This window comes from Phragmites australis, chromosome 1 (assembly GCF_958298935.1).
Source record: "Phragmites australis chromosome 1, lpPhrAust1.1, whole genome shotgun sequence".
Classification (NCBI taxonomy): domain Eukaryota; kingdom Viridiplantae; phylum Streptophyta; class Magnoliopsida; order Poales; family Poaceae; genus Phragmites; species Phragmites australis.
Window position 1 is genome coordinate 20,687,315 of NC_084921.1, and position 14,225 is coordinate 20,701,539.

Consider the following 14,225-nt stretch of genomic DNA (forward strand, 5'->3'; position numbering starts at 1 on the left):
CCTCTACTGGGCGCTTTCCCTGGTCGCCTGTTCTATATCCCTCTTCACCCTAAGTAACTCCTCTCGACAGGCTAGTCAAAAACAAAGCGTAAGCCACACCGATGTCAACAAGACGAACTCTACTGGTGTAACCTAAGATCATCACGTGGTGCGAGTGGTCGGTGCAACGCACCTTGAAGGTCGCTCGAAGTACTCGCCCGCTTGGCCACAGACCCCCGCACACGTCTGGTCGCCACCTCCAAGGATTGTCGATCGGAAGGGTGGTCAATGGATATGGTCGGGAATTCAATGAGGGCTAGGGGGCCAATCGGCGTGGGCGGCGGATCGGTTCGGGTGGAAGGCTCGGACACTCCGGGAACTCTACGACCACAACGAAACAATCTTGTGAGGAAACAAAGGCGTGGGGACTCTATTCAAAAAATGTTACATAATAAAGGTTACAATCGAGTTTTTTACTCCTCGGCTGCCTCCACCAGGAAGATGGACGTCACGTAGTCCACTACCCCCTGGTACTCCCGTTGAAGTCTCTCCTCGACTTCTGGACCGACAACCGCAGCCCCTTCCCGGACCAAATCCAGGTTGAAGTTAGTGTCACATATACGGTAGCACCGGAAGATGTACTCTGCGGTTGCCCTCACCACCTGCAAAAGGTCCTCCACCCCCCTCGACGCTAGGGTGGCAGGGAGCTCAAAGAGGTGCTCCACAAGGACCCGGAGGGCATAGGCCTAGGCTTGGGCAGTACCACCATCCTTCGGCTCGATCACCCCCAGCCTGAGGCTACCCAGCAGATCCACCAGCGCTCCAAAGGCTTCCCAGAGAATGTTGAGGGTAGTGCGCTCATCCTCCTTAAGCTGGGAGCGCTCGGCGGCCAGCGCAGCTTTCTCTTGGGAGAACTCGCCACACCTCCTCTACGCCTCGGCTAACTGCTTCTCCAGCTCGGCGCATCTTCTGGTCACCATCTCCTTCTCTTCAACCAGCTTGCGAACGGCGGTTGGGAAACGGCCGACCCAAGAGAGCGAGTTAGGAGTCGAAACAGACTCCTCGATCGAGCCTGTGGGGTCTGGAGCCACCGTCGATACGCCGAGGGGCAAATCCAACACCGATAGAGACGCCGGGGTGTCAGGTTAGGGCGCTGTCAGGGAGGTGACCGTGGCGATCACAGCGGCGCGGTGCGGGGTGGACGTGCCGCAGTCGAGAGCGCGGGTCGTTTCCACGCTGCCAACGAGGACATGTGTCAATTACTCCGGAATCAAAATCATGGGAAAGAAACAGATGGATAGTTAACGAGCTTGTTAAATTTCACAAGCAATCCTTGAATGGAAGACTGCCCGTTTGTGATGGAAGAAAAGGCCTATTCACAGCTGGTCCACTCTCGTTCAAGGAGAAAGAGAGAACGAGACCCGCCAAGAAAAGTGAAGTGAAGATTATGATCTCCCCTGGTGGGGAGCAAGAACATTTCCCCCAGGGTGGTATTCAGAGGACAGACGACGTGGAAGCGGTTGATTCTCATACATCTACTTCACCTTTGCGGTGGCGCACTTGGACTTGGGGAAGTCGACCTCCTTTTCGGTGCGCGGTGCCATGGGGAGGCAATGGTGGTTGTTTGGAAGACTCTGGTGGGGGCTGGAAGCGGAGGTCTCTGGCACAAGAGCTCGGGTGTCGGAGAGATTTCTAGGGCCTTCCATCCTCCTATTTATAGGACCAACTCGGTTCGGCCGCCCTGACTCCCGAGGATCCATCTAGGGAACCCAAATTCCCTCAAAATCCAGCGTCCATTAAAGTTTTTCTCTCTCCCATGATTCTCTCCCTTGCGCACGCTTCCCTAATGTCTCTCTCCCACTATCATTTTTCCATGGACGATTAACCTCCCCTCGAGATGCAGTTTTCTGGGCTAGACCATGAAAGTGGACCGTATTGCTGACCACTCCTCGAGTGAATTCATGATCGCATAGGGCCCAAGTGGCTCAACTAGGTCCAACCACGACTATCTGACAAACTGCTCAGTCTACCGCATCCGCGAAAGAGCTTGGGGGCTATTGTCGGTGTAAAGAATAGTGAGGTCCTCTCGTGGACGGACCCACTCCAGTAATATATCAGCAAGTGCTGCATGCCACATTTATCCAGAACCGTGGCCACCCTATGTGACCAGCCAGCGACCAACAAGACGTGGCTCGCTAGTTACAAGTTGTGTTCACAAGTACTTGATGGTGGAATCATGACTGAGGATAGGGAGGCCAGCACAAGCCAGGAAGGACAAGGATGAAATTTACTTTCTAAGAGAACAAGCAACGTATAATTTGGATCATTATACAGAGAGGTATGCACGACGCATAACTTGGATCATCGTGCAGAGAGTTATGCACATTTGCATGCATGATGCATGTGCTATTCAGAACATGCGCGTCACAATTCCATACAAATGGAGCCGTGGCTTGCAAGGCACCTAAATATCATATCCAGCTTTATTAGGACCTGGAGCCTTCTTTTCGAGTTTTACATTTACTATGTAAAAAATAAATAAATGAGATACGAAATGAGTGACGGATCATAATATAACTCGTCATTGATGATAAAAATGACAGGTCATCCTAGATCAGTCATAAGTGACAGGTCGTAGTTATGATCCGTCATCTATTACGATCACAACTTGACTTGTCACCAATGACTAATTCATCAGTGACGAGTCATCCTAGCTAGTCGTTAGTGACGGGTCACAATTTGACCCACCACCAATAACTTGATCAATACATAGACCTATCATTTCATATATTGTGTGTATATATATACCCCTAGGCATTCATACATATACTTAGATTTATGTAGATACATATACACAACATTTTTCTCTATGCAAAAATGCATGTATATATACTCATATATATGTATAGTAGGCCAAATTTTTTATTTTTCTTTTATTTTTCTCTTTTTTTCTCACCTCAGTAGCACTGGAATAGGAATTATTATACAATTTTGCTCAAGTTTGATGTAAGGGTGGCGGCTATGGACACAAATACGCGTTCCAAAAATGATGCAGAAACTTCCAGGGCGAGAAGTCAATCTTCCAAACCGTTTTTGGCCTCAAAAAATTCTCCGAATTTAACAAGGTCAGGAAGAAACGGATGTAACTTTTTTTGTAGTTGTCTGTAGAGTAAAAAAAAAATTCAAAATCGAAGCTCTTATGCAAAAGTTATGTCTTTTTACTAAAAACACTCTGGTTCAACATTTCACAAGAAACATCATCGGTGATTCATATATGACCCGTCACCTATTACTTTCGACAACAAAGGTTAAAAGGACAATATAACCCGTTTCTATCACAAGCGCGTGATAGCCGAGGTGGTAAGAAAGTCACGCGCGAGGCTGGGCGCGGGTTCGAGTCCCACGAAATACAAAGACCAAAATATGTTTGAAAATGATGTGGATTGGGCATATGCAATAGCCCTTGTATTAGGGTGCCTCTTGGGTGAAAAAAAAATATTTTTTGACTTTTTTCGTGTCTAACATACGTGAAACATGGTCAACGACCTGTCACTTATGTTCAATTATAGGTGACGGGTCACTGTTATGATCCGTCACCTATGTTATTCATTAGTGACGAGTCAAATTGTAATCCTTACCTACGATCACATTAGTGATAGGTCTGTACCCGTCACCAATAACGACTCATCAGTGACGCGTTCAGGGTAATGGGTGCAGGACCCGTCACCCATAAGGATTATCACCCGTCACCCATATCCTTTTTTCACCTAGTGATTGTATTTGTTGGAAAGCTTATTTTTAAGCTTTTGAAAGGATCTGACCTATCCTTAGATTCATTCCGAGCCAGTCGTAGTCGCCAAAACAATATGTTGGGTGTAACTTAGCTTTCTTTGCCTTTATTTGTTTTTAAGTCCAAGTCGGTCCCAACTGGCGTAGGGCTATACAAACTCATACGTATGACCTTTTAGATCAAGTCATGTTTATTATAAAGAAATTTCATAGCAAATATTGCTTATTCTCATATATGATTTAAGTAGATAGGAGATTAAGCGATTCCACTGTAGATAGTTCTTGATGTTCTGTTAGGAATTGAGGGAGTAATTTATCTAGTAAATTTATCGATCATAGCACAAAGTGAAAGCATGTTGCACGAACACCATGTTGAATGGGGGGGGGGGGGGAGCTGCTGGTTGTGCCTCACACATCCCCAAAGGCTCTGCACATAGCACTCCCTCTGACGACGATAGATCTGGAAAGGGAAGCAGCAATGGTTAATTTGGTCGATATGGATGTGGCCTCCATCGGGGTGGCCTCCAGTAATGGCTACAGTGGCAGACTGGTAGAGAGACTATCTTTTGTGGCGGTGGTGTCCAATGAGATGGAGAAGGACATGTAGCCTCACATGCTCGCACATAGCATTCCCTTCGACGGCGGTAGATCTGGAAAGGGAAGTAGCAATGGTTGATTTGGTCGATCTAGATGTGGCCACCATCGGGGCGGCCTCCAGCAGTGGTTGCAATGATAGACTGGTAGAGAGACGACCTCTTGTGGCGGCGGCATCCAATGAGACGGAGAAGGACATGCAGATTGTGTGCCTTGTCTTACCACTTAAAAACAATGATTGATGCTATAAAGGATGAATTAGATTGATATTAGACTAGGAGGAACTGGATTGTGGAGGTTGCAAGAGAATTAGGTGATTTTCAAGTTGGAGAGTGTTTTGAATAAAAGCCCTCCCTGTAATGTTATCTTCTGTTCGACTCTTTTGTCCAGGTACTGCTTGACTCTTGTAGTCTTTCTCTTTGCCAAGTGATTTTTCTAGGGTTAATCTGATAGTATCATCTATGTTTATTTCTAGGATCAATTGACTGAATGCTATCAAGATTATTCTAGTTTCATTATTTGATATCGACAAAATTAGATTTCACTTCATGTCACCGAAATATCAGATTCTTCACTTCATATCATCGCCATCACATGATGTCTATTTATGCTCTGTTTGGCCATATGAAAAATTCATTATACCTCTATTTTGTGTGTTATGGAGCATACTGAAAATCTCACTTTATACCACTGCACCAAATAAGCATATTTTCCTAGTAGGCCACATCGCCCGGGCCATCCCTCCTCGCCGCGGGTTAACACATCCAATCAACATACACCAAAGGAATAAACTACAATATGCATGCAAGTTCAATCAAGACAACTCCTTATGAAGTGCAAGCCTATGCGAGTACAAGTCCAATCAATTATCCGAGTCAAATTTCTAATCTCAAATGGCATATTATGCCCTTCCCTCCCGCCCCCATGTCCATTTTTTTTCACCTGAATAGTACAACAAAGCTACAGCCATCCTCGCATCTGATTAGTTCACATACAAATCAAACATAAGCTGTACCGAAAGTTGCTGAACACAACAGCAATCACAGAGCACACTAAAGTAAAAATAAAAATAGCCCCACATGTGTTGCTTTAATAATGGGAGTCACTAGCATAGCTAATCATTCCTAACCAGGTAATCCAAAAGCATACCAATGTGATGTCTAAGCCTGAAAGTTCAATCTCTTTGATGAAATAGTGTTGTGAAAACTACATATCATCTGCAATTTGAGAAGACTCGAAATAATATCATATATGAGAAATGATAGCTTCTCCCCAATCCACTCATTTGCATGACAGGGAACTTTAGCAACCACCTCCACCAATCAAAGTAGTACACTGCAAATACGACGCCTAGTATGGCCCCATGGAACCCTAACCCAGTGACGACCTCACACCCTGTGTCCTCGGGGGGCAGCAAGGCGGCGACGCCCATATAGAGCGTGTCGCATGTGACGAGGAGGGATGCCATGAGTGCGCGCCACGATAGCGAGGGAGGGCTTGGGTGTGACGACGCAGACTGGAGGAGAGTGAGCGTGAGAAGCACAGTGGTGGCATAGGAGATGAGTGGGTGGAGTGCGAGGAGGAGGTTCTAATCAGGTTCACCACACAAGGGTTTGGGGTTTTGTTGAACTCAGGGCAAAATTGATATTTTAAGAATGTATGATATCAAAAGTCATAATAACGTCCCGCCATGATATATACTGAAAGGTTTTTAGAATGACAATGGTACACAGTGAAAACTAAAACTTTGTTGTTGACAAATCATCCATGAGTGATTCCGGATGGCATAAAGTCAAATTTGTCTTATTTCTATTATCTTCTAATTTTTTACGCTTTCTTATTTTAGGTGCGAAACTAAGATGTCCTAAGTTCTAATTTGAAGTGAATATTGTTTACAGAATTACAAAAGAGACTAATTACACAAATCGTAATTTTTTTTGAGATCCCAAATTTGCCTGGGAGCAACATAGAAGCTGCTGAGGGAGTAGTACAACACAGAAAACAGGAGCAGGGAGGAGACGAGACATCCTTCGGAGACGCCTCCATGCTGCAGCTTCTCCCCTCCTCTCCCTCTCCCTCGTCGTCGTCGTCCTCCTCCCCGCCTCTAGCGCCATCTACTGCGACGAGGATGACTGCTACGACCTCCTCGGGTACCACTCCCTTCTTTCTCCCCTCCCCTCCATTCCTTTTCTTGGTTTCTTGGTTCTTTCGCCCCCTCACTAACCGGTGCGCGCTGCAGGCTTAAGCAGGACGCGAACGCGTCGGAGATCAGGAAAGCTACTACAATCTCTCCCTCAAACAGTGAGTTCCTTACCGTCTTCCCCAGTTCGTGCCCCCCTGCTCCTTCCCCCTCAATTCGACCCGACGCCGACCGTTTCTTGGAATGCTCTGTGCTAAGCAGCCACCCGGACAAGAACCCCGACCCGGAGTCGCGGAAGCTCTTCGTCAAGATCACCAATGCTTACGAGGACAATTGTGCATATTTTGTTCTTGCTTGAAGTTTGCATCTCTTCCTAGCAATGGCTGAACCATCTATGGCCCCCAGGGTCTGTTGTCTAATTCCATGTGTTGGTGCCTATTTATGCAAGATTTAATACGTGCACTGATAGTTTATGAATTTCGTTCACGAATCATGCTTAATTCGGTACAGTAGCTACAGTGACTGTTACTCTACTTTATCTAGAGGCTCTGTGAAATGCCACTCCAAAATTCTCTACACTAATTAAGCCATAAAACCTGCGGTAGGAGCTGATTGAACTTTCTGCCATGTATATTCTTGTTTGAGTCCTAAAACAACAAGCAGGTGAACAAAATATCAGAAAACCATAGATTTAAAGGCATATATCAAGGAATTACATATTTAATATCTTATTGTACCATGAAACAACAGAAAAGGAATTCCGATTGACCGTTTCCCATGATAATTTCTGACAACCGTGTCCCACATGTAGTGAGAGAGGTGACCCGCCCACTCCATTTCCTGTTACTTGAGGGGGCACTATCGCTCTAGCTCCTATTCCTTCAATCTGTCACTTCATGTGGGCCAAGGTTGTCAGAAATGAACCTGGGAAACAGATTTCCCTAAGTATGTAGTGCTGCAATAAAATGAGACACCAGAAGTGTAGTTACTTGATATATGTCCTTAAATCTTTCTGCGATAAAATGGTACACTAAATGTGTAGTTCCTTGATCTATACCCTTGAACATGTAGTTTTGTGATAGTTTATCCAACTTACATGTACTTTTGTGATATTTACTCTTCTTATTTAGTTGATCCCTCCGAATATTAGTTTTCTACTTGAAGGTTTGATCAAAGAAACCATTTTTCCTGAGTGACCATTGCTGATATGAAATTTGTAATTATCATCTGGCCCACGGCAAGACACTAGAGTTGAGATTATTTGTGCGAATTTGTATTTCCTTTCTGATATGGAATTGTAATTGGCATTGAATTGTTGATCTTACATGATGAATTAAGTGGTTCCTTTTGTGAAGCACATTGCTGTTGACTACTCTTTGCATGTTGCTGTGCTCTACTTATATTTTGCTCCTGAATTTTTGCCCCTTCTAATTGTTGTTTTTGTAATTTGTCCCTTCCAATTGTTATCTGGCTCCTGAGTTGGTATAATCTTTTATCCATCAGATTCTAAAAGATGAAGCTACTAGGGAGCAGTATGACTATGCTATTGCACATCCAAAGGAGGTAAACCTGCATTCCCATGCTTCTTGTTCTGAAAAGAGAAGGATAAATATCTGTCTTCATCGCTCCATTACACATTTTCTGTATTTTGTAAATTTATAAAGAAATATTTGACTTACAAGAATATATCCATCTTTTCACATTCCATGGTTACATCATTTTCATTTGTATAAATAGATTATTTGCCAGTTAATTTCTCTCCATCTACATTTTTAACTACTTTTTACTGCTGTATGCTTTTGTTTCCTCGCCACCTAGATATGAATAATCGGGTTATATCTACTAGATGTCCACGTCGTCTGTTTCTATGTGTGAAACACATTTCTTAAGTAGACCTTTAGCTCCTTTATAGTTTCATGTGCAGTATATACCACTTACCATATATATATTTTTTAACCATTACTTGCCAGATTGCCTGTTATGTCTTCTTGTAAAAATCATGGTTCCGTCGAATCCTTTCAGTCTTGTTATTTTTGCAGCTGAGCATATCCTTGCTTTGTCTCTTATATTTTCCAAAAGTGAAATGTTTTGGCCAAAGGTACTGACAATACTGAACAAGGATCAATAATGGATACGTCTGTTGACATGTGGGGAACACACTTCTCAACTAGACTATTGGCTTTGTAGAACTCAGAGATGCTTACATTTATTGAATGAACAATGTTGTTTGTTGATATTTCGTTCATCGTTCATGCTTTTTTGTTATCAGAGATCCTCTCCCAATCATTGTTTGCTGGATTACCTTTTTATGTGGTCTACTGAAATTCTGCTGATCTTATTATTGTCTTAGTAGCTAGCATACGTAAGCATTTCAAATAGCAGGCTATACCGGTTTTGCATGCCTGGATGCTAAGCTATGTGCCAAATGTCCATTATTGCATCAACAGCGGCTAATGTGGAGATAGTGGCCACTATGGCATGGCACAGATAGCAAAAGTAGCAGCTGCTATGCCACATGTAGTTTTACTTATTAACACTTATGCGACATATTTCCATGCTATGTATAGGTTTTTGGTCAATAAATTAATTTTCTAACACAAACAATCTTCCTATGCTCAAGTTTGAAATAAAAAAGTACAAAGATATCATTTTTACTGAAAGTAACAGGCTTAATTATTATTTTAAAAATTAGATACCCGTGAAATGAGATCTAGAGTATTTGAATTCAAATGTCAAATATAGTAAACTTTAAAATCTCAAATAATTTATTGCAATTTAAATCAATTTCAAATTTCTATTTTCCACACGATTCACATTTAATAATTACAAAAGGTTTGATATTCGAAATCTAATTGAGATCAACTCTATGATGTTTGTTCTTAACACCTGTATGCTGTTAAATACTGATTGCAAAATTGTGTGTTTTATTTATTTATTCTTCATTTCTGGTTTTCTACAACACATCACAGTACTATAGGGCATACTATGGACATAAAATGCTACGATTTTTCTATCAATACAAAGTTTGAGCAGCAATGTTCTGCATAGTCTTGTTAGTATTGTCAGTACTGGTACTAATTCCGTCGATTATTTGTGATAGGATCCTCGTGCTGTGTTGATTGACCTTCTTCTAATTGTTTCAGCATTTCGATACGTAAATCAGCTGACAAGGTATAACCAGGTATGATGCGGAATAAAACAGGCAAATATAAGGTTGTGAAATTTTTAGCTGTGATTCTCATTGGTTGTTTATGAATCAAATAGTTTAATTCATTTAGTCAATTCCAATACTAACTGACAACTGTTAATCTCGAAGGTCTTTACTCAATTTTACATCCTACCCATTGTATGTTTTCAATAGAGTGGATGCAGTTTTTTAGGAATCGTATTACTGTCTTACAAGTTTGACCTTGTGATTCAACCTAATTTCTTTTTCATAGGAATTCCACTTTATTTTTGTGGAAGCTTTTACCATCTCAGCATTTGCAGCATTTAAAACACTTCCATAAGTACTCATTGTTTTGGTCTTGCAAATACTTAGTGTGTCCATAATCTTTTTCGCCAATCAATGTTGATTTTGAACAAACCATATCTTTTTGTTTGGGAGGCTCTGCAATTAGAAAACTTTTTTTTGTACATTATTCATTCTATACGTCATATTGTCATGAACAATCATGTATCCTTTGCCCCATTTGGAAGTGGAAAGACAACCAAGTGATAGCTTTTATTCCAATGATCTTAAAAACACTGCAAACACTAAGTGTAATGTCCCTGTTGCAGGCCATAGAAAGTGTCAAGCAAACTCCTGCTTACAGAAATAGGCTGAAAGCATTGGAGTTTGAGCGACCAGGAGGAATTGCAAGCAAAAAAGCAGGTGGATAAGTAAGAACTTGACATCTTATAAGCTTGTTTCTTTTCTATTTGGCCAATTTTGTTTTACATGAGAAATTCATGGCTGCTTTGGCTTCAGCTCTGTTTATAGTTTTAGTTCCAAGAGATCTAAAAATTTATATACATATGTTTTGTATATTGTCAACATGATGTTGTAAATATTATGATGTAGTTCTGGCTGTCAATATTAGGTTTTCTCTCTGTTAGACATTATTTATGGTGCAATCTTTCATAGTATCAAAGGTGTTCCCTAATGACCTATTTTTCGGTCATGTCACTTTGCATTGGTTTGCCTTGACAGGGTCTAATAGCTTTCTTTCTCATGTAGGAAGGTTTATATTGACCGGATGTATAATAGCTTTATTTCTTATGCAGGAAGGTTGAAGAAGAGCTCAGTAATGAAGTTGAATTGCAAATTCATGGGGTTGAAAAACCATCTGGTTGGAGGCTCTATGGTGTCCAATTTATACTTCTGCCTTACTCCATTGGCAAGGTCAGTGCAGGCCTTCTAAATTTATATGTTTTGAGCAGAGTACATTACAAAGGACCCATCTGCAATTTCAACCCTTTGCAGTCACCTACTTGTACTTCTAAAATTTGACACGAAGCATGCTTGACTGAACTGCATGTGTAACTTTTCTTGTGCATGTGCTAACTTGGGAGATCTGTTGGTTTTGGAGATACCGGGTAAAGAAATTACTGTACGCATGGGAGGATGCTTGTTACTGACTCGAACTTCACTCAAGATGCCTATTCATACCTGGAAAAATATTGGTAATTACCAATTCATCTAGAAATACGTGGGAGTCCATCTGTTATGGGTGGGGTTTGGTGGTGAAGGTTATCGGAGTGATGGACTGGGGGATTGGCTCCTGGACTCTGTAGCCGGACGGCGCTGTGGCCAAGGAGATGCGCTAGTGGTGCAACAAGAGAGGGAAAGGAGGAGCTATTACTGCTCAAGCTCAATGAATGATGCCTAACCCATATGGGTAGGTGGCTTGCATTATATAATATAATCCGAATAACAAATGCTAACTACTAGATCATGGCAATACTAATAAAGCCTTATTGCTGAAGAGGCCTAACTGACTAGGGTTGGGCTGTTCGGGCGTTGGCTGCGCTTGTTGCACCTGTGTGCGCGTAGCTCGAGCAGGGCTCCACTTCCTGTGGGCAGAGTCTTTGTCATACCAACAAGTTAAATTTGCTCTGTTGCACTAGATAATAAACTTTCATAGTGCCCAAATGCGTTGAAACACTATTGTCTAGTTTCCGTGCCCTTGGCGCGTCTTGCTCATTCCACCATGTCTGGCCTCTACTGCACCCTTAGCTCCAGCACCACAAGGAGGTTGTTTGGAATTTGAATGATATTTATATTTGTTAGAAGTTAGTTTATTTGTTGGAGAGATAGGTGTTTCAGATTTTGGTTAGAAGTTTAATAGGGAGGTGGGAGGAAGATTGAGCCATCAATTAAGGCTGAAGAAAGAACTCATAAGCTGATTCTATAGGGCCTTGTTTTTTTATTGTGATTCTAACAATCCAGATTTTGATTCTCACCATCTAGAATCTAGATTGTTATAATTTAGATTGTACAATCTAAAACAAACAACATCAGATTATTAAAACCTATCCCTCTCTCTCCCCCTCCCCTACGGGCTATGCTCCATGTTGCTTTCCCTACTCCTCTTCTCCGCCTACAACGCCCTGTCCTCCGCCATGGATTGCAACCCTAACGACCGCGACGCGCTGCTAATGGTCCTCGTGGCTACCGTCTACCAACCGCTCCGTGTGGGACCCCGCTGTGTTCTGCAACCAAGCCGTCCGCCTCACGGGGCTAGCCCTCTTCTCCCTCGGTGCCATCTCGGCACTAGGCGAGCTCACCGCGCTCGAGATCCTCCAAGTCGACTCCGTCCCTGGCCTGTCGGGCCTCATCCCGACTTCCTTCGGTAACCTCACGGGCCTCCTCGACCTTGACATCAACGGCGACCGAGTTCGTCAGGGAGAGGAGCGAGGAGCGGAGCAGCGCGAGGTCATCAAGGAGCGCGAGGCGGCGGCGGAGGAGTGTGTCGTGGAGGGGCTGGGGGAGTGACTATGCCAGGGACTCGTCGCGGGCGCGGGCGCAGAAGGCGAGCGCCTCCGCGCGGATGGACGGGGAGGCAGCGACAACCTCCGGGGAGTCAGATCCGAGTAGGATGGCCTACTTGAGGTCGTCCATGGCGGTGCAGAGGAATCTAGGGCGGCGGAGACGGGAAAGAGGAAACAAGCTCGGGAGTGAGGAGAAAGAAGCAAAACATTATGTTTGTAATGATAATGGTGGGTAAATATGTGTTATAATCCACAATTCACACTTCAGAAGCAATCTTTTTCTGAATTATGGATTATAGCATAATCTGGCTCTAGATTATGTAATCTGGATTATAGAATCGGTCCGTTTTCAATTCTAATTTTAAAATCAGAATCCTGGAACCAAGCGTTGTTTGAGGTCTAAATTCTGAAACTTGTATGCATGCTTTGCTTTCCTAACATAAATGCCATTTTCCCGATCAGATTGCTTCGATTTGTCAAAACTGAACCCTAATCTATTCATATGGATATACATCTGAGGTTTTGAATTTAGCGGTCAAATAGCATATGCAAAGGATACATTAAGTTTCCAAATGGTAAAATTGCTGAAAATCAGTAACATTTCATTGAGTAAGTATTGCGATTCTGCAGAAGTAATCTGATAGACAGGGATGGAAGCAGAAAATTTTAAATATGGTGCCAAATAATTTTTTACTTGCTATTTTGCATGGAGAATTCAAGCATTAAATAGAGGAGTAATCCCCAACCACCACTACCCACCCTGTGGGGTTGGAGAATTTCAATAGGTTTTGATGGTGCGAAATGTAGCTGTAATAGTAATAAATTAATTGCCTTAAAAATCATGTTTACTGCCAACGCTCCACTGCATAATTTGTTTGAACTAGGGAATTGCTGGCTCAACCATACAGTGGGGCCTTGCGATCAACTTGCATACTCTTCATAGCTGGTAGAGTTACGAAGCAAAATTTCTCGTTTATTGAGTTCAACAATTGAATTTGTTTGCATTCCTATTTCCATGAATGATCATAGCCTATTGTTTCTCACGTCTTGTGTTTCAGGTGTATCAACGAAGGAGAATCTTGTCACTAGGCACCTTTGGGAAAAGAGCAACATGGAGAGGTACATGGCGGAGACGAGAAAGGAATCAAAGCGTAGAAGATAGCTGTATCTCATTTTTGACAACACAACATTGTAGGACAACATACTGGAGTGAGAAGTAATACATAGACACAACTCAGAGTTGAGTTTATCGGCAGGTAATAAACAAAAACTAAATCCTATTGATCTTTCCAAGCTTCATGATCATCTTCCAAGGTGTCATGGTGCAGAACGAAGATTCATAACAATTTTGTAACCCTGTGAGAGGAGAGGGGGAGTGAGCTGTTGAAAATTCGTGTGCTGCCTTTTCTCAGTTTTTTTGCATCGTCGCCAATACTCATTTTTTAGCATCGGCGCGAAGAGAGTGCGTGTGGCCGCAAGGAAAGCGCGTGACTGGAGCGCGCCAGAAATTTGTTTGAGCGACATGTAGCGTAGAGGGAGAGAACGTGGGGGCGTGAGAGTGGAGACCGAACGACGTGGGGGCGTGAGAGGAGACCGAACGAGCCGAGAGACAGACATGCAGAGCATGCGCCATGCAGTGTGGAGAGGAGAACGAGCGAGTGGGCGCCACGCGGGGAGAAAGAGCCAAGGTGTGATAGCGGGATTGCGCGCCGGGATACCGCACCAGGAAAAACTAGAGCGAAGATAGCGC

The 14,225-nt window shown here is 43.1% G+C and overlaps 1 pseudogene; it reads left to right on the forward strand.

Annotated features, from left to right (window-relative positions):
* Positions 1-6,333: 6,333 nt before the first annotated feature.
* LOC133912564 (dnaJ protein ERDJ7-like) lies at positions 6,334-13,761 on the forward strand (annotated as a pseudogene).
* The last annotated feature ends 464 nt before the right edge of the window (positions 13,762-14,225 follow it).